Source organism: Myotis nattereri (assembly GCF_964212035.1).
Source record: "Myotis nattereri genome assembly, chromosome: Y".
Lineage (NCBI taxonomy): Eukaryota > Metazoa > Chordata > Mammalia > Chiroptera > Vespertilionidae > Myotis > Myotis nattereri.
Genome location: NC_138094.1, coordinates 10,306,952 through 10,327,551, shown reverse-complemented (window position 1 = coordinate 10,327,551; position 20,600 = coordinate 10,306,952). Strand labels below are relative to the sequence as shown.

The 20,600-nt window shown below is 41.6% G+C and overlaps 1 pseudogene across 1 annotated transcript in view; it reads left to right on the top strand.

The window, feature by feature from the left end:
- LOC308512327 (centriole and centriolar satellite protein OFD1-like) overlaps positions 1-13,396 on the top strand; it is a 117,270-nt pseudogene extending 103,874 nt beyond the window's left edge. The window contains exons 2-7 of the transcript in view: positions 6,235-6,353; positions 8,355-8,428; positions 10,008-10,102; positions 11,007-11,196; positions 12,622-12,752; positions 13,280-13,396. The product of the transcript in view is annotated as a centriole and centriolar satellite protein OFD1-like (transcript). The remainder of the gene's footprint in view (positions 1-6,234; positions 6,354-8,354; positions 8,429-10,007; positions 10,103-11,006; positions 11,197-12,621; positions 12,753-13,279) is intronic.
- The last annotated feature ends 7,204 nt before the right edge of the window (positions 13,397-20,600 follow it).

Genomic DNA, 20,600 nt, shown 5'->3' with positions numbered 1-20,600 from the left:
GGGCGTGAGACAACCTCACTAAAATTGCAGCAGATGTGAGAATTAAGTGATAAGGAGAGGACCAGAGGTATGGAATGGCCACTGGGTGGCGGGGGGTTGCAGAAGGAGCAGAGCAGCTCTCTGAAGCTGACAGGATTCTCGAGCTGTTTTGAGGGTACTGCTGAAGTGGGCAACCTGGAATTGAAGTAGACCAGACCAAGTGCATGTAGGTCAAGAATTTCAAACACTAACACGAACCAAGTTTATGTGGGCTGCAAAACAAAAGCTTCAATTTTCATAGAAAGGTTTATTTCGATAAAGACATGCTGGATACAAAGGGCTAAAATAAATGAGTAATCGTTAACAAAAAATAATAGAACGTTTTAATAAAAATTAGTATTTTGCATTGAACATTAACTTCCCAGACACTGAATAACTGGACAGATTAATAAGCACAATGCAAATAAACCTACTTTTCTCATTCTCCAAAAGCAAAGTATTTCCTGTTGCACATACCAAACAAGTCAGTACAAGACTAATGATGTGGCCATCGGGTGCTAAAATATTGTCTGCTAGTATTAATGGAGAGAAATGGCACGCCTGCGCGTAAGGCGCACAAGGGAAATGAATGCAACACAATTATAATCAGTCATTAGCAAATGTAGTTAGTAATTAATAATTATGTAAATCAGGTTATTGTAAAAATCAGGTTACGAAATTTTTATTAATACGCTACATACTGTTATATTCGCTGAGCCACAAACATATTCATTGTGGGCCACGTGCGGCCTGTGGGCCATGAGTTTGACATGCTTGTTGTAGGTGATTGTTCTGTTGCAGCTCTTGGGAGGATTTGGAAGGTCATTGAGGGCAGAAAAATGGTCGTAGTTGAGGAGTGTAGCTTTATAGAGCTGAATTTATTTCATTTGAGAAAGGCAGCCTGTTTAGTTGAAGACATTGGGGTTCAGCATGATGGTGAGCGGAACCAGAGCAGAGTGTGGATGACTAATAATCCAGGAGAGAAGGGAGAGCTACGTGGCAGTCTCAGACATCAAGGAGTAAGTCTGGGGATACAGACAGATGGAAGAATAAGGGTGGACCAACAGGACAGAGTTGCAGGTTGGGGTTCTAGGTGAAGTTGGAAACCAAATGCAATGTGCTTCCATCTGAGCAAAGGCAAAGGTCCCTGCAGTAGAAGGGTCTGGGGCTTATAAGTGTCATCCAGTGGCCATTTGATCTTGTCACCCAGAAAATGACTGGACAGGACATGAAGAGGTTGAGGAATGGTGGGGAGTGCATGCCAGCAAAAGAGATTGGATTGTTTCTTTTGGAAAAACAGTTCCTTTCCCAAGGGTTGTCAGACCTAACTAGGTTGGGGTCATGGTTTCCTCAGCCAGGACTACTGGTACCAGGAGATGGTTGAAGTTAAAAGGCTTCCTCCCAGTGTCAACCTTTCTTGGAGCTTCTCAGTAAAACCCAGTTATTAATGGTGACCACACCCCCTCTCCAATTTTTTCTGGCATTTCTGGGAATTGGGTTAATTTTAGCTATAAAAATAAATGGAAGCACTGGTCTTTGAGATGATGGGTTGTGTTCAGACTAACACTTTGAACCTTAAAATGAGTGAGTGACTAGATCAGATCAACCAGTTGACAGCCTGTCTCCATTCAGTCAGATTCTCTGAAGGCACTGGAGAAGCTTGGCATCCTCATAAAAGGCACCATACTTTTACTCTGCCACCCGACTGTTCACCCCCTTCTCTCCCTGATAAAACTGTCCTGTCCTTCAAACTTTAGCTTCAATGATGCTTCCTGGTGACGCCTTCCCTGAATCCCATTGATAGACTCATTTAGGCATCATTCCTGCCGTGGAGACTGGACTCTGGTTGTGAAATTATCACATTGTAGTATTATTTCTCTCTCCCTCAGTAAATTGTGAATTTTTTAAAAGATGGGGACTGTAGCTGTTCATCTTTTCATATCCAGCTCACTGTGCTTTTTGACATGATATTCAGTAAATCCTTGCTCAGTGAACACGCAAATGTAAGTGTGATCTATTTTTCACAGTTTCATTCCAGCTTGTTCATTCTGAGTCAGAACCGCCCATGAATTGAAACTTTCAGACGACTATTGAACCATGGGGATTCTACTTTGTTAAGTTCCCCCATTTTGTTTTTTGTTTTTTTTTTCTGGAGAACTTACAAAAATGTTAAGGAAGTGTCAGGATATTCTGCACAAGGGATATTAGGGTAATATAGCGTAACAGTCATTGGGCTAGGGAAGCCATAGGCAAACTACGGCCCGCGGGCCGGATCCGGCCCGTTTGAAATGAATAAAACTAAAAGAAAAAAAGACCGTACCCTTTTATGTAATGATGTTTACTTTGAATTTATATTAGTTCACACACACACTCCATCCATGCTTTTGTTCCGGCCCTCCGGACCAGTTTAAGAACCCATTGTGGCCCTCGCGTCCAAAAGTTTGCCCACCCCTGGACTAGGAGGTAAATTCTTGTGTAACTAGAATAGGCAAAATGCATACCTTGAGATGGAATGTTTTAAAAGTGAAATTGTTCCTCTAATTGTCTGTACTTTGTTCTCTGGAATGTAGGAAGCAGTCCATTAGTTCAAATCTGTCTTATTTTCCTCAGCTTGCTTGCTACAATTAATGCTTTCCTCTACAGATGGAAACAAAAGAAAGTTATGCTCAAATACAGCTTCTACTGAAAGATATCGATTTCCTAAAAGGCAGAGAAGCAGAACTGAAGCAAAGAATTGAAGCTTTTGATTTGTAAGTAATGTTTTCATTTTGACTATTCAGAGTCTGTGAGTTTAAAACAAATACTACTAATTATTCTAATGCTAATTGCCAAGTAGAGTTCTTGGTTGTAAAGGTGCATTCGGCTAGTTTTAAAAGGCATAAGTTGAGAGAAACAAAGACTAGGATTTTGCTTTTGAAATATTAGTTATTGGGATGAAAAGCAGTGAGACACCATCATCAGGCTACAGTAAAACCAGACCAGTACTTTGAAGAAGCTAACAACTGTTAACAAATTATGTTCAGTCACACACTTATGTTTAGTCATTGAGATCTAACGGTTCCATGTGCATGTAGTAACTCAATGCAGTGGCTCTGACTTGATTTGTACTGGGTGATGGATGTGTGTGTACTAAGTGCTCACCACTATTTCATTCTTCACATTGTACCTGCCATTAATGGCAAGCTCACCAGTCTAGTTTATGAAACAGGTTTCATTTCCATTAGGTTCTACTGTTAGTTGACTCTTACTTCCTTAGTGGATTTGCCCTGGTCTTCATTTATGTGGTTAGATCATTTATATAGGCTTTAATTCATTTTATTTTTCATCTCTGCTACATTACTCTGTTCTAAGCAGTACTGAAGTGGTAAATTGATCATGACAGAAAAAGAAAGTGACAAATAAGCCATCGATTTTCAACTGGTGTGCTGCAAGAATATATAAAACGTGACATACCTGACTGTAGTCAAGGGCGTTAACCTCTTTTTCCTTAGATTTTCAAATAAAAAAAAAAGACAACAGTCAACACAAAATAGCGGTTCATTGTGAACGATTCAAAAATATACCTGTTGTGTTTTTTTTAAATGGGCAAATATATTTTTGGCATGCTGCAGAATTTTAGTAGTTTATGTGTGTCAGAGATAAATAAGGTTGAAAATCGCTGATATCTTACGTAATAAAAGCCTAATATGCAAATTATTCCCTCTACTGGAGTTCCACTGTGAGTTTGACCACTGGATCAGTCGATCAGTCACTATGACGTGCACTGACCACCAGGGGGCAGACGCTCGGACCAGTAGGTTAGCTTGCTGTGGGCACTGGTGGGCTGGACTGGAAAGTGAGATGTGAGGTGAGAGCTGTCAGGAAGTTCCTGGGGTTTGTCTTGAGCCCTGGGCAGAGGCAGGTGGGGGCGGGAGCCAGCAGGGACCGGGTGGCTGGGGAGGCTTCTATGCTGAGAGCCTGGACTATGCAGCCCTCCGCAGCCTGTGGCCTTCTCAGTGCTCAATTTATAATCTTCAGAGCTGCTTATATTTATTTAAGTTTCACTAACTACTCCAGGAGAGTGGGTAACACCATTATAGGGGGCAGGCCAGGCATAGCTGCCCAAAGCCAAGGTGCAGCCTCAGGCTCCTGGAACGCAGCTGAGAGGGGGGTGGGGCTGAGTCAAAGAAACTGAGTCCAAAACTTGAGGCGGAGGCAGCAAGAGGTGGAGGATGATAGCTGTGCAGGGGCCTAGAAAAGCTGTTGTGTGGGGACAGCCAAGGAACCCAGTGCCTCTCCCACGGGACAAGGTCTACATCCCTCCCTCCTCCTCCCGGTGACCTGTCACCCCAGCTCTTCTCCAAAGGTTGGACTTGGCCCACAGAGCTCTCCACCACTGCACACCCTGTACTGCCTTGTCTGCCCCACCCCACTCTGCACAGCCCGCTCCATTCCCACACAGCCTTTGGAGAGCTCTGCCCCCAGAGGAGAAAGTGGGAGGCTGCAGACAGGAGGTCACATGAGGAGGGGGCAGAGCAGGGCCCACCAAGTTAGATGGAGGGGAAGGAGGGAGAAACCCCACAGGACTGGGGGCAAAGACAGTCGGGGAAGGAGGGCCATGTGGAAGCTTTGCCCTTGGTTGAAGTAGAAATCCTGACCCCATTTTACAGACCGCAGCAGAGTGTGTGTGTGGGGAGGGTCAAAGCAAAAGAGGGTTTGAGGGGACTGGATGGAGAGCAGCAACGTTTGATTAATGGCCTACTTACTATTTTTATTGATTTCAGAGAGGAAGGCAGAGTGAGAGAGAGAGAGAGAGAAACATCAATGATGAGAGAGAATCCATCGCCTCCTGCATGTGCTCCATACTGGGGATTAAGCCCGCAATCCAGGAATGTGTCTTTGACCGGAATCAAACCTAGGACCCTTTAGTTCGCAGGCTGCGGCTGTACCTACTCTACCAAACCATCTAGGGCGACCCATGGCCTATTTAAAAACCACTGCAGTAGGCTGAGCAGGGGTCTTACCATGATGGTGTTACCTGATAATGAGGGTGTCTGTCTTTATGTTGGAGTAATTGGAACTGCAACGAAGTAAAGACACAGCAATGGAGCCTACAAAGGGTTTCCACGCACACAATGCCATTTACTTCATGTGGCAGCTGAATTTGGTGAGCAGAGCCTTAGAAGAACATGCGGTCTCCAAGACCAGGGGCAGGGGAAAGTTCATGCTGAACATTCTGTGCTGTGAGTTACAACCTATATATATAAAGGCATGATATGCTAAGTGTCTGACCGAGTGGTCAACTGAGTGGTCGCTACGACTTGCACTGACCACCCGGGGGCAGATGTTCCAACCAGTAAGTTGCTTGCTGCTGGGGTGGGGCCCATCAGGACCAGGCAAGACAGGACCAGACTTGCCCTGGAGCCCTCCTGTGATCCCACCCCAGCCCCAATTGGGACTGGGTGAGAAGATCAGGACTGTGTGAGACCACCGTGATCAGCCAGGTGGAGGGACCCCTGCCATTCATGAATTTGTGCACCAGGCATCTAGTAAGCTAATAAGTATAGTTTACTGCTCCTTTGCTTTACATGTTAGTCAGCAGAGGGTGCTAACACATAGAGCTTTTATCCTTTGCTTGGAATGGTCAGCATTCCCTAGCACTTACCTGGCTCGATCCAAGGGAAGACCATTCCATTCTTCAGTATTTGGAAGTTCTGATTGACCTATCTATCTTTTTCTATTGTTCAGCACTCTTCAGTATTCAATCACTAGATTATTAAATATCAGAAACAAATCTTTTGTCTTTCATACCTATGGGCTGATCAGTTAAACCTCACAGAAATAATCTTACTGAAGAAATAAGTACTAAAGCAAAAGTACACTAACTTAAGTTTGGTATGTAGCTTTTCTCTGAATTTATTATGGCCATTTATTACCTGCAATCATTTTTTAAGTGTTCATCATCTTCTATGAAAAGCACTTTGGTCTTGAAACTTGCACACTCCCTGCAGCCTGGTGCACCATGCTGCTCCATCTGCTACTTCAGATCCCACATAACTTGGTCAGTTCATAAAATAGATGGAGAACTCCAGCTCTTTCCAGTTACTTCCCAGCAGTGACAGTCACATAACAGTTTTAGCTTGTGGAGCTAAAATTATGTTATTTTTTTCTCCTAAAGTCTTTACTTCAGCAATTACAGTTTTATTTTTTTGCTTTTTATATTTTTGCTAATATCAGACGCTACAGAAGAAAATCATAAAAGTGTGGCTGATGCACTTAGGAGACAGGATCCTGAATATAAAGAGCATGGAGGAGACCTGTGACCAAAAGCTCAAGAATGAAATTCTAAAGAAATTGTTTGGTGTTCTTAAACAAGTAATAGATTTGGAATAAGTTGATGGAAACACAGCAATACTAGTGAAGTAGATAAGTCTTAACATTTTATGGTGATAGTGTTTAAAAAAATACGTTTTTTATTGACAGTCAAGCCTTTCCCATGAATATTTAAGATAATTTTACAGAGTTACAGTATAGGGAATAGCATCCTCTGCTCTTTCTTACTCATAGCTTTTCTAACATGTATTGAGGGTCTGTGATTTGCTTTCATTTTATGGCACATTGTGAGTTGCTCAGCTCACATTGTAGATAAACTATAAAAGTGGTTGATCTAAGGCAGTTGTTCTCAACCTTCTGACCTTTTAAATACGGTTTCTCATGTTGTGACCCAACCATAAAATTATGTTCGTTGCTACTGCATAACTGTAATGTTGCTACTGTTATGAATCGTAATGTAAATAGCTGTTATGCAGGATGGTCTTAGGCGACCCCTGTGAAAGGGTCGTTCAACCACCAAAGGGGTCGCGACCCACAGGTTGATCAACTTTTTAAAAATTCACTTTTTTAAAAAAAAAATAATAATTTTAGGGAGGAAAGGAGAGAGACAGGTAAAAATCAGCATGAGAGAGAAATATTGATCTGTTGCCTCCTGTATGTGCCCTGATCAGGAATTGATCCCATGACCTTCCAATGCACTGGACAGTGCTTCAGCCATCTGAATCAGGCTGACCAGGGCTGGAATTATAATCCCTTTTAGTTCTCTTTTCCTCTCCCGCCTCATACTTGCCACTACGATGGAGGTATCTATCAATTTATAAATTATTCTGCCTAGTGGTTTTAGTGCTTATCAGGTAACATGTGCCCTGTATTCCTTCAAGATTCTGCAAAGCCAGAATCAAAAGAAATAAATGGAAATTAACAATGGAGCAAAAAAATTATACAGGAAAAGGAAAATATGATAACTATGGTTACTATGACTTCCCTATAATCTGAGTTTTAATGTGTTGCAGTGATTAACTACTCAGTGCAGACATCAAGCCCATATGGTAACTTTTCTCTACAGTGCTCAGTGTAGTGTCTAGCACACAGGTGTTCATATAATATTCATTGAGTAAATGAATTTGTGGTGAAGAGATGACTCAACTAACTTTTGGTATGTCTTAATAAGTGGTCTCTTTTTACTGCCTTGCCCGTAATTTGTCATGAGATTACATTACATAGTACTTACATTACATAGTACTGAGCTTATTCTTTAAAAGAATTCTAATTAAAATATAGTACCTTTCCATGTATAGATTTTGAAATGATGACATACATATAGTATGTCAGCTTCTCGAGTATAATAGCAAATGCTGACATGTCTGTAGTTGTTAAACCCTTAGGACTAAATGAATGAGTAAATGTGTATGTTAATTTTCCCACTGCTTCGCAGATCATGTACTGTTTGATGTTGTCTGGTTTGGGTATCCTCTATGACTTGAGCAAGGGTGGGAATTCACAGGATACTCACCATCTCTCTCAACTGAAACGTCTGCTAGTGGCAGTTGGTGGAGATAAGTAAAACTTGAAAGTGTGCTTTTGGTATTGCTAACCCAGATATGAGGGTGGTCGAAGTTGGCCCCGAACCCTATGCCCAGCCCTTGAGGGCAAAAGTTCTTTGGGGTGGGGATGGGGTGCAAGGCAAGGCAGGTGGATGTGACTGACTTCTTGTTCTTGGGATTTAGAGTCAGTTGTACCAGTGTAAATTGAACTTAATTTACTTTTGTGTGCCAATCCAGACCACCATGGAATAATTGTTCTCAATAACCTCACAATAACGAGTTTTGGGGACCAAATTAAAGGATTGTAGCAGGTTTTATATTCAGAATTTGGATCTCTGGGCTTTGGTACTGATAGTCCTTGAAGTTATGCATGGCCATGTTCATGCCCTTAGGTGCCCGGGTGCCACAGAAACCCATACATTGATAGGAATCTGTTCAGGAAAGTGACAAGAAAATCATTTTGGTCATTCTAATTCTCAGGTATCAACTTGAGCTAAAGGATGACTACATCGATAGATCTAACAGACTGGGTGAAGAGGACAGGAAGAATAAAGGTGATTCTTGTGGAGAAGAAAGCTGCATTTGTAAATTTCTGGTATAGGTTATTAGCTTCCTAAATTGGGCCTGTTCTAAATTTATATGTGTGTGTGTAGCTTACATTTTACTTTTACTACAAAATTAATCATTATTTTGTTCTTTTAATTTTACGTATCAAAAATGACCTTAACCTGAGAGAGGTAGGGTATTCAGGAGGTTTTTCTTCCCCCATCTACTTTCCTCCCTCCCCTTTGACCACCACTTGCTTGTTATCAATATTTATGGGCCTGTCTGTTTTGTTTTGTTTATTTTTATTTCTTAAGATTCCACATGTAAGTTAAATCATAAGGTATTTGTTTTTCTCTGTAACTTATTTCATCATAATATCCTTTAGATTCATCCATGTTGTCACAGGTGGCAAGATTTTATTCATTTCAGTGGCTGAGTAATATATCACATCTTCTGTATCCACACATTCATTTATTGATGGTAGTCTAGGTTGCTTCCAAATCTTGTCTGTTACTAGTAATGCTGCAGTGAACATGTGGGTGCACATGTATGTCTTTTCAAATTGGCATGTTGTTGTTTTTTACATATACTGAGAAGTAGAATTATTAGAACATATGGCCGCTCTTATTATTATTTTTTTTGGGGGGGTGGGGGTGGGGAGAGTGACTTCACACTGTTTTTCCATAGTGGCTGCACCAATCTGCATTCCCACCAACAGTGTATGAGGGTTCTCTTTTTTCCACATCTTGGCCAGCACTTGTTATTTATCCATTTATTGATGATAGCTGTTCTAACAGGTGGGAGGTGATATCTCATTGTGGTTTTAAGCATGAGAGACTTCATTTTTTACTTATGGAAAATTTTAACTTCTCCATTCCCTGTGACCTCTTTCCTTATTTCTTTTACTTGTAACATATGTTTATGCCTCATGATATTTTTACCTGACATATAACTTCCTAAACTGTTTTATAACTAACCCAGGAGTAGGAAAGTTGAATAATTTTTCAATCTCTTGATATTTTATGTCTCAGTATATTTGTAGAAACTTGTGTATGAAAAGAAGTGAACTTAAGTAGAAATTTCAAAGGAACCAGAGCTGGGTACTTGATAAGGACCCATAAGGTCACCCAGTGTGTGGCTGCTCCTCTGTGACTATCTTGTGAAAACTAGACTAATACTTCTTAGGAATTAGTACCATCATGTAGTCAGCTAATTTTTTTTTAATGATATATCTGCAAAGACTCATATTGAATGAAGTGAAAATGATGAAATAGACACTAAAATCATAAGACAAATCTTTGTATTTAAGGAAATTCAGATCTTTGGGTATGAGGGCTCTGAGCAGCTGGTGCAACTGGTTGGTATGTGTAGTGGAAGAAAGTTCACAATATATGTGACCATTAAGACTTCCCATCACCTGTTGGGTAATAGGACTTATTTCTTACTTTCCCTACTGATTTTTGACTATGACACCTGCTATTTTAGATGATGAAATAATCGTCATTAGGTCTGACATTGTACATAAATTCTTAAATGAGTTTTTATTCACTAGAAAAACATCTTTAATTGGTTGGCTTTCTCTTTCAGTAAAACCTATTCTTGTGCAAGAGCAGTCCATGGCTACCAATTCAAAACAGGAAGAAGAATGCAATCATTCTGCAACTCGTGTGAAAGAACTTGAGGTAATTGCTAAGCCTATTGTTTTTTGAAGTCGATAAAACTTCAAGGCAGTAGATGAAATTTTAGTTTCAGCCATACATTATTTAGCTTGATGTGTTTAGACTGTTTATTTTATGACTAAGAAGGCCCAACTTAAGTTAATTTAGTAGTTCTTCCTTTTAGTCCTTCCTGCTTGTTGCCTGGAACAAGTTCCTTAATCATTGGGGTGGTTGAGGTTCCGTGGTGAGCTGACCTATGTGCCTAGCCCATAGCAGGTGGCCAGTGCTTTTAGTTTCTGCCTTAGCCTCTCCTTCCTTCCCATCAGCAGAAGGTGAACATTCCTGTCATTACATTGGGATCTTACAGGATAAAACAGAATGAGATGTGTTTTTCACATGCCATTTATTTTCTTGCTGTTCATCACGTGTGCTCTCTGAAGGACAGAGCTGGAACTTGATGTACCTGGATATATCCTGCACATAAAATGTATTTTTGCAGCTGTAATGATCTATTTATTTGAGAACATTGTAGACTTTTGTATGTAAACATGAAATGTATAAAAAAAGGAAAGCACCACAGCATGTTTGTGATAGCTCAGCTTTTCATTTTTATAAACATTGCTGCAGTCTGTGATTGCTATTGGGACCTTAGTTGTATCTGGAAAATGGGCAACAAACTTAATCTGAAGCACTTGCTTTGTAGGCCAGGGTTCTTCTGCATAAGTATAAGGTTGGATGAACTTCCCCCGCCCCTTCTAGGGCAAAGATGAGCTTCCATGTTGGAATCAGGTTCTTCTTACTGCAGAGAATGAGTCCTCTGTCCAGTGACCTTACTTACTATGACACCCAGTTTATAGCAGCCTGCCAGTTTTTGCATAAGAAGTACTGCAGTAACTGTTCAAATGCAAGTTTTTTTTTTCAATTCCAGCTTGAACTCGAATCTCTCAAGGCCCAGTTCTTGGCAATAACCAAGCAAAACCACCTGCTGAATGAAGAGATGAAAGAGATGAGTGGCTATTTGCTTCTAAAAGAAGAGAAATTAGAGCTTCAGGCTCAAAATAAATTACTTAAACAACAACTGGAAGAGAGCAGAAATGAAAACTTGCATCTTTTTAACCGTATGTCTTTTTCCTGATTTGCATGTCTTTGTAATTCATATTAGCTTAATATTATGACACTATGCTTTGTATCTGTAAGGAAGGCTTCAATCAGGAAAATTTTTATAAAATTAAGATTCTCAATTTGAAGTTACTTCCTTTTTTGCTTGCTATTACTATAGTATATTATTAGTGTCACTAAGAAGTATCTTTAAACTACAAATCTGCCTTCTGGGTTGTACAAATCTCCCCTCACTTTCTGCTGCTCAGATTTGGCCATTGAGAAGGAGGAATGAGAGTGAGGTTGAGGTTATTATTCCCTCTCCACCATTGCATCCTCACCCCCACTGTATATATTGGCTGTGGGCTGGCCCTGTGCCTCTCAGCAAGGCAAGATCCAGTGCTTACAGGATGACCTCTCACCATTGCTCTGTGCCTGTGCCAGATCTTTCTCTCCCAATTCTGGGAATTCTTCCCTCCCTGATGGTTTAGGCCAAGTGTGGAGACTGTCCTGCCCACAGGCTATAGAAGACCCATAAAATCTTTTGATCTGGCCCTGCCAAGGCATTAGGGGTGAGTTAATTAAATGTTTGACCAAATATAGGAGGCTAATTAAGTTGATAATTTTGTATGACCTGCAAATGATGTTATAAATATCCATGTCAAAACCGGTTTGGCTCAGTGGATGGAGCGTCGGCCTGCAGACTGAAGGGTCCCAGGTTCGATTCCGGTCAAGGGCATGTGCCTGGGTTGCGGGCACATCCCCAATGGGGGATGTGCAGGAGGCAGCTGATCGATGTTTCTCTCTCATCGATGTTTCTGGCTCTCTATCTCTCTCCCTTCCCCTCTGTAAAAAATCAATAAAATATATTTAAAAATAAATAACTAACTACAAATAAATATCCCAATGGCCCTTGGCAGAAGAAAGTTTCCCCACTCCTACTTTGGGCCCACGGAGTTAACAGCATGGCCCCATTACTAGCCCAGAGAACTATACCACCCTTAGTGGCTAACCTACATGAATCACCCTTTAGTGGTTCTTCAGTGACTGAAATGGTGGAACTCCATCTGATGTCTGCTTGAACCCTGAGTGTTGCTGACTGGTGCACAGATCAGATTAGACCTAGGGGTACTTAACAGGTTTTGATGGAGAACTCCTTTTATGCCTCCTGTGTGTGATAGAGGAAAGAGGTGGGCTTTCAGGTTAGTTAAAGGATTTGAAAGAATTTCTTTCATTTGCATTAGAAAAGAGTAGTGAACTTTGCCTCTGCATGCATTAAACTCTTCTGAAATTTGTGCTCTTAGTCCATTCCATAGAATTAATATGGTATTAACTACATGTGTACAAAGAAAAGAAAGAACAATTTAAAATATCTTTAGCTGCTTTTGCTAAGTGAGATGGGAAAACTTACTGTTGATAATCACCAGGCTTTTTTACCTTCTTAGTTATAGCTCAACCACCTCCTGAACTGGTAAATTTGCAGAAACAGTTGAAGGAAGCAGGAGCTGCTTTCGTGTTAGGGCATAAGAAGTTTGAAACTCACAAGGAGGCTCTGCAGAGACAGCTGCAAAGTGAAGTGAGTACTGATCTTTATTTGGTCGGGTGTTAGTCTGATCCACTGTGTACACATGTAAGCTTGGTGTGTGTCACACCAGTGTAAATCAGATTGGTTTTAACATCAAAAATTATCCCCCCACTATTCTAAGGTAACCTTCTCACCTGAGAAATTCTTGGGTGATGATATAACTATATTTATAACAGTAATAAAATCCCAAGGAAAGCGCACTCATAAACAGAAATTGTCCCAGTCTCGGTTGTGCCCTCTAGTAATGTCTCTTGATTCTTGCCCTGTGACTTAGAATTGTTGACACTCTGGTGTCTGCCTCATACCTTATAGAACTGTTCTTAGAGATGAGTGCAAATGGAGGTGGCAAACTTGTTTGTGTGCTCTATTGTTTTCTAGGGACCTGTGGACCACAGGCATGAAGCTGCTCAGAATGGGCAAAGTGGAAAAGAGAATAAGCCCTATAAAAGACTTGTTCCTTTTGAAGTGAACTGGGATTTCTTTTACATTGATTTCTTCCCTTCTTTAAATCTTTTCAGGTTGAGCATTCTGCAAAGCTGAAGGCCCAGATATTAAATTATGATGCTTCTGTAAGGAGGTTAACTATGCAGGTGGCTGATTTAAAATTGCAACTGAAGCAGATTGAGACAGGTTAGAGAGATTTTTAACTTACAAATGTGTATGTGTAAAACTTCCAGTATATATGGAAATGTAATGATCACTACTGAAGTTTCAGTAATTCTCATAGTAGGGGAAAAGCCATAGAAATATGTCATCTTAGAAGTAAAAACTCTGTCCATTTCAGGAATACCAACCAGTCAGTCATCAGCTAACGTGACTTGCTTTTATAGGTTCCTTTGGCTTGGAAGAGCCTTGTACCCCAAATAAGAAAGGTGTAATGGCACAGAGGTTCCCAAATTCATGGACCTTGGTTTTTCTTTTATATTTGTTACCTTGATAATAAGATCAATCTGACCCTTCAGGGTTTTTACGTGTTCCTTGAGAGATGAGTAAAATATGTGAGAAGCAGGGTGACTTATGTCACACTAGAGGCCTGGTGCATGAATTTGTACATGGGTGGGGTCCCTCAGTGTGGCCTGTGGGGATTGTGCTGAAACTGGCAGTCCAGCGCCACCTGCTGCTACTGCCTACCACTCTCGCTCATCCTGATCCTGCTGCACCTGCCACAGGCTCACGCCCAGTCAGTCCTGATCAGGAGAAGCTCGTCTGCTGCAGTGGCACTTGCCTGCATCTGGCGCCTGTCCCAAAGGGTATGGGATGGAGGGGTCGGTGGGGGGAGAACGCAATCTGCCCTTTGGGCAGGTGGTGGGATGCCCTTGCCTGCCCAGGATCCAGATCTGTCCCTGACGTTCGCAGGGATTGTCAAGATTTCTTCCTTGCAGAGTGTCTAGGGAGGGGAAGCAGCTGCGGTGCCTGAGGCCAACTTTCAGGAGGCTAGTGGCCCTGTGCTAGTGGTACTGGTCTGTTGGTGCCTGGCCTGTTCTCTAGAGATTGGACCTGCAGGACTACTGAGGGAGTGAGTGGCTACTGCTGCTGGCTGGTGGGCCTCCAGGAACAGGTCAGTCAGCAGAGCAGCACTCCCCCTGTGGGAGCGCACTCACCACCAGGGGGCAGCTCCTGCGTTGAGTGTCTGCCCCCTGGTATCAGTACATGTCAGAGTGACTGGTGGACCTGTCATTCAGTTGCTTTAGATAGAGGTTAGTATATATCACATTGATTATATACAGTGTTTATGTTTTTGCACCTCAATTTTGAAGTTACTGATTAACCTTGGTTGGACACATTTAACTTCTTTGCGATAACCATTATAATAACCTGGTTATTAACAGGGAAGGAGTAAAAGGAAGATTAGGTAATAGAGACATGCCATTTATACAGCTTTGCCAGGGAATTGCAGTTAATAGTCTCCAAGTTTATTACCTAAAGATCACTGTGGGAAGGCACTAGACAATGGACCCATGCCCAGTGAGGTCTGCATGACGTGGGATGTTGCTTATCTGTTAGTCAGTCACACCAGGGAATAAGTCAGTAGCCAGAAATAGGCATGCCACCGCAAGTACAGGAATATTTAATTTTTAAGCTCCTGAACAAAGAAGCCCCTCTCTCTCGCTGCTCACCTCAGATTCCCAGCTTATGGTGTTCTTACCTCCCTCTACTCACCCTGTGACCCACAGCCATGTAGACTTCACACAGTGTACTGATGTACTAAATGTAGCCTGACACTAAATCATGCCCTGCTCCACCATGGAATGGACACTCTGGATACTGGCCCTACTCTTTGATTCTGCTGGAGCCCCGTCTGCACTCTTTTCAGGACTAGGCTAAGGGACATTGAACCCTGCAGACCAGAAAATATAATTACACACCAATAAAATACATTCATTCTCCCATGGGAGTCTTAGAAAAGTCTTTTTCTAAAGATACTGCAAGAGCCACCCACTACCACTAAAGTCGTAAAAATTTGACCCAGTGATTTCTCCAGCTACAGTTGGACCTCAGTTTCCTCATTTGCAATGGGGATATGAATATCTACTTTGCCATGGTGAAGAAGGCAAAATGAGATGGCTCTCAGTTGAGTGCCTGCAACACATCAGATACTCAGAAGGATTACTGCTATCATGTTACTGCATGTTTGCCCTGAGGATGCATACTGCCTGCCTCTTCTTCATAACAGGTGTACTGAAGCTGAGATACAAAGCTCAAAAAGAAAGTTTCTGTGTGTTAGCAGTTGAACTGGTTTCCACATTTCCTGGCCTGGAGCCTTCCTCAGTTCCTATTTGTACTCACTCCTCCTCAGTTCCTTTTCCCATCTTCCACACTAGTTTCATTTTTATCTCTTGACTCCTTCCCTGTTCCTTATTTTCTCTCAAGCCTATTTGCTAAACTGCCCACAGCTGAAATCACAGTGATCTCGAAAGATGAATAGTTTGAGGATGGAACCTTTTCAAACACATGCATTGCCCTGGAGGCATTGCTGGAGAGTAGCGGCCACAAGACTGGCTATGCATGTTCAGGTTTTGCTTAGGGAGTCCCAGCATCTGTACACCTCCCTACCTGTATGACCTAGCCTTAGCTCCCCAGGTGTAATGTGGGAGGAGCAGAGTTGTTAGTCTTGTTGTGGCTGCAGGTCCTCATACCCTTATCTGAAAACTAGAGGCCTGATGCATGAAATTTGTGCTCTCACCTTCGGTGGCTCGCCTCAGACCTCGCAGCTGTGGCTTTGTCTGGAAGGTTGTCCAGAAGGATGTCTGGAAGGTCATTCGGCTGTCCGGTCTAATTAGCACATTATGTTTGTATTATCGACTAGAGGCCTGGTGCACAAAATTCCTGCAGTCAGGCGGAAGGGGCCCCCCAGCCTGGCCTGTGCCCTCTCAGTTCTGGAGCCCCACGATAGATCGCCCCAAAGATGTAGGCTCCTGGATGAATTGCCCCAAAGAGGTAGGCTGGAGTAGGGTCCCTGCCTGCAGGCATGTAAAGCCTCGGGACCCCCAGTGCTAGAAGCTAAGACCAGCAGGTCATAATAAATGCGAGAAGTTCACCAGAAGGCTGATGGGCTTCGATATTCAGCAGGGCTGAAAATCTGCAAATTATTACCTGCTGCTAGAGGAAAGGCCAAAAGCAGTTCCTCTAACCTGATAATTTTTTCCTGTTTATCAAACCTGACCTTTGATATGTGTGTTTATTTTGCTAAAGGGCAAAATGTGTAAATAAAAAGCCATGGGTCCAGAAATTCGGCAAGCCACTCCACTAGAGAGCTGGTTTCCGCCTGGCTTTCCCCCATGCCTTCCAAATTTATACTTCTTGTCCAGTGTATCCATTTATGTGTCAGCCCCTTCTCCAAATTCCTGAACCCTTGATGCAAAAAGACTGCGGCACCCCAGGCCACGCCATGTGGAGCTAGCTGCCAGGCCCCACCTCCGTGCACACAGCATCAAGTCTGCGCCCACCTGTGCACGCAGCCTCCTGATGATGGATGTGATGGGCATGAGGGCATTGCGGCGTGAGGGCTTAACAACCACATAAACTTATATTAGCATAGATAGATTGGGCCCTATAGTGGTTTTGCCACAGCCCTGGGAGTTCTGGGGCAGCATCCTTTAGTGAACCATGTTTGCAGTCAAATATGTGACTATCCATGCTGGGTAGAATAAATAAAGGTAATGAATGGATTTGCATCAGTTCAGGTAAAGTTTATCAACAGTGAATTCAGGTCTGCTTAGGCTTTGTTACCAAATTTATGAATATGATTGTGGATCCTGGGTTGTGAAATAATATCATGCATTAAGAAGGAAGGCCTAGCTCTGGCTAATTTTGTTCAGTGGTTAGAGCGATGGCTTGCAGACCAAAAGATGGTGGGTTCCATTCCTGTCAACCACATATACCTCAGTTGTGGGTTTTCTCACCATCTTTGGTTGGGGGTGCATGTGGGAGGCCAAGTTGAGGTGTCTCTCACATCAGTGTTTCTCTTCTCTCTCCCTATTCCTCTACTCTTCCCTTTCACTCTTCAATGGAAAATACATCTTTAAATGAGGACTAAAAAAAAGGCCTAAAAACAAGGTCTGTGAAGTTATAACTGGTACATAAAGCTCTCAAAAAAATGCTAATAAATAAGAATTGGCTTCAGAAATTGTTTAGTGTGCATATTTGTTCTTATTAATACCTCTCTCTTCATTTAAAAAAAATATCAAGCATATTTGAATTTTTTTTCCTGCTCATTGGTCACATTATTTTCATTTAGCCCCCAGCCAAAGCCATCTCTGTTTCATCATTCTGCCAGCAGATTTATGGTGTCTCCTACTGGTGAAACAAGCAGGGATTTCTTGAAAAAAAAATCATCTCAAACAGGAAAAGCTGATGGGAGAGACAGTTACACCAAGGATCATAAATCATCCAAATACAAGCACAGTTGTTTGCTCCCACATTTCTGATCTTTAGTTTGTAATCACACCAAGGCAAGAATGAAAGAGCTAGAGCAAGAGATTGATTGCTTAGAAAAAGCTTTCTTCGGTATTCTGTTGCTAGAAGCCCACTAGCATCTAAGAGTCTGCCTCCACTCATTTAGGTAAGCTTCTGCAGAAGGGGTTTCAGGACTTTCATGGTCCTTTTATCTGAGTACGAGTGAGTGAGCTGTAGAGAGCAAGAAGGAGGAGAAGTCTATGCTTGCTGTACCTGGGAAATCTTTAGCCTGAGTAGCTTCATCCTCACTGCACCTATGGTTGCCTGCTTACCAGAGACTTCTCCCCTGTGACATAACATTGTGGGAGGCAACGGCTTAGAGCAAGTTCAGCACTTTGCTTGACATGCAGACGTGTTCAGAGAATGGTAATCAATGGCTTTTCCCTTACTGCTGATTAGTTTTATTATTAATGCTGAATCCTTAATAATGTGGGTCAGTTATACATCATACTCAACTATTTGCAAGGATAATAGAATTTCTTTTCAAATTAAACTCCTTGGGAACCATGTTGCTGTTTTCACTGTGTAATTTGTAATACTCTTGTCCTGATACCTTTTGCCCTTTAGGTCTGGACCAATCCCAGTCCTTTGCTTTTCCCAGTCCTTGTCCTGAAAGAATGCTCCCGCCTTCAGCAACTGAATCTAGGCACAGCCTTTCCATCCATTCACTCTCAAGCCTTCTGGAGCAGAAAGCCAAGTAAGTTCCACATTCTGATTGGCCCAGCCAAGTCTGGTTAGCTGAATGGCCCTGACTTTGCGTTGTTTTAAAGTGACGCTCAAGACCATGTGGAGTGTAGAATCAGATTGTAAGATGATGTGTAATCTTCAAGAATCATCTGAATTATTTGGGGAAAATTCCTTTTAGCAAATAATTAATTTTTCCTTGTTTGCTAAACCTGATGTGTACACAGTGCACTATGGTAGCAGTAAGCATTTTCATAGTTCTATGAATAGACTTGGTTTATAGAAATAAAAAAGCAACATACAAAATCTACAAAAGCAAATTCAGTTTATTTTTAAACTTGAAGTAGTTTCACACATTTTAATTTTAAAGTCCTTCAAAAAAAATAAGTCAGTTAAAAAATATTTGGGCATTTAGTCCAAACAAAAGTCTAATTTGTCTATTGAGATAAATACTGAATTGGTAGTGGGTTGTAGGGTCTGATTGCTGAAGTAGAATGGCGTATGTAGAAGTTGGGTGGCGGGTCACCCAGGCTGGGATTGAGGCGCATAGGAGACTCCTGTCTGTGCTTGATCCATATGGACGGCACCCTGACTCCTTAGTTCTGGGCTCCAGGCTGGACATCTGTCTGCATATTTTGATTCACTCCCAGTGTACAGAGTTGAAAACTGCCACATGTGTCCATCATGGTCCTAATGCGTGTAATGTGCATTTATTTATATTGCTTTCTCATGATAAAGCCAAGAGGAGAAACAGCACACCCATGTGGGAGTTAGGGCACTTGGATGCACATGGGGCTTGTAGTTTTGCATCTTCAGCTGACTCATACTGATGCTGTGCAGAATTTGTTCTTTTCAAAAACGTTTTGTGGTTCTTGAAAATATAAAAGCATTGAGAGTGCCACATTATTTCTTGTCAGTAATATAATTAATACCTGCCTCACAGTGTAAGGTGGTTCTGCAGAGTGCCCAAGCTAATGTCTTGATTACTTGGAATGATGCCAGTTGCATGGAGCGTGCCCAGTGCAGGACAGCTTTCATTTTCACAGAGCACAGTTCATTCTCTAGAGCAGCGGTTCTCAACCTGTGGGTCGAGACCCCTTGGGGGTCAAATGACCCTTTCACAGGGGTCGCCTAAGACCATCGGAAAACATATATATAATTACATATTGTTTTTGTGATTAATCACTATGCTTTAATTATGTTCAATTTGTAACAATGAAAATACATCCTGCATATCAGATATTTACATGACGATTCTCAACAGTAGCAAAATTACAGTTATGAAGTAGCAACGAAAATAATTTTATGGTTGGGGGTCACCACAACATGAGGAACTGGATTAAAGGGTCGCGGCATTAGGAAGGTTGAGAACCACTGCTCTAGAGCCTTTTCCAGAGTCACAAAGGCTTTTCATAGCCCTGTGCTCTTGGTTTTACCTTGTTACAACTTCACACTCATGAATTTTATTCTTTCAACCCAGTCTTTATCAAAGACAAACTGAAGTTCAAGACAGACATAAATTTTCAAATGTGGATGAACTATCTTTTGAGGATAATGAGGAATTTGGATCATCTTTTGAACGTAAGTTTAAATGTAAGTACCAGTTTTTAACAGTTGAAAATGTAGAAAGCGAAGTCTTGGTGAAATATATCCATTGTTAAATCAAAGGCCTTAAAAATTACAACATTTGTATTTTGTGATAAAAACATGGATACAGATGTATTACCTTTTTTATATCACAGATTTTGATGGGTCTATTTGAGTGTTACTTTTTTTTAATTTTCAAGATAACCAATAATTTCAAAGTTGGAGCTAAGCTCACAAGTGAACCCTTAACTTAATTTACCAAGTTTGGGATTGCCTCAGATTAAAATACCTGATTCTTAATTTTTTTTTTCTTTTTATGGAATATGAAGATGCTAAGTTATTTAAGTTATACAGATTCTGATGACTGCATCAGATGTAGAAACCTCATTCTTAGTGAATGAATGGAGGTGGAAGTATATTAGCTTCCTTATCTGAAAACTGGAGGCCTGGCTCTGGCTCTGCCTTAGATTGTTCTCTGGGAGCATACTGCTTAAGTATAAAATTAGGATATAGAAGTCAGTCAGCTCTAAGGTTCTCTCTAGCCTAGGAAATCTTTATATTTGTATATAATCTGTAGTTTTGCATTGTGAGCTTCATTGTCAAATCTGAAAG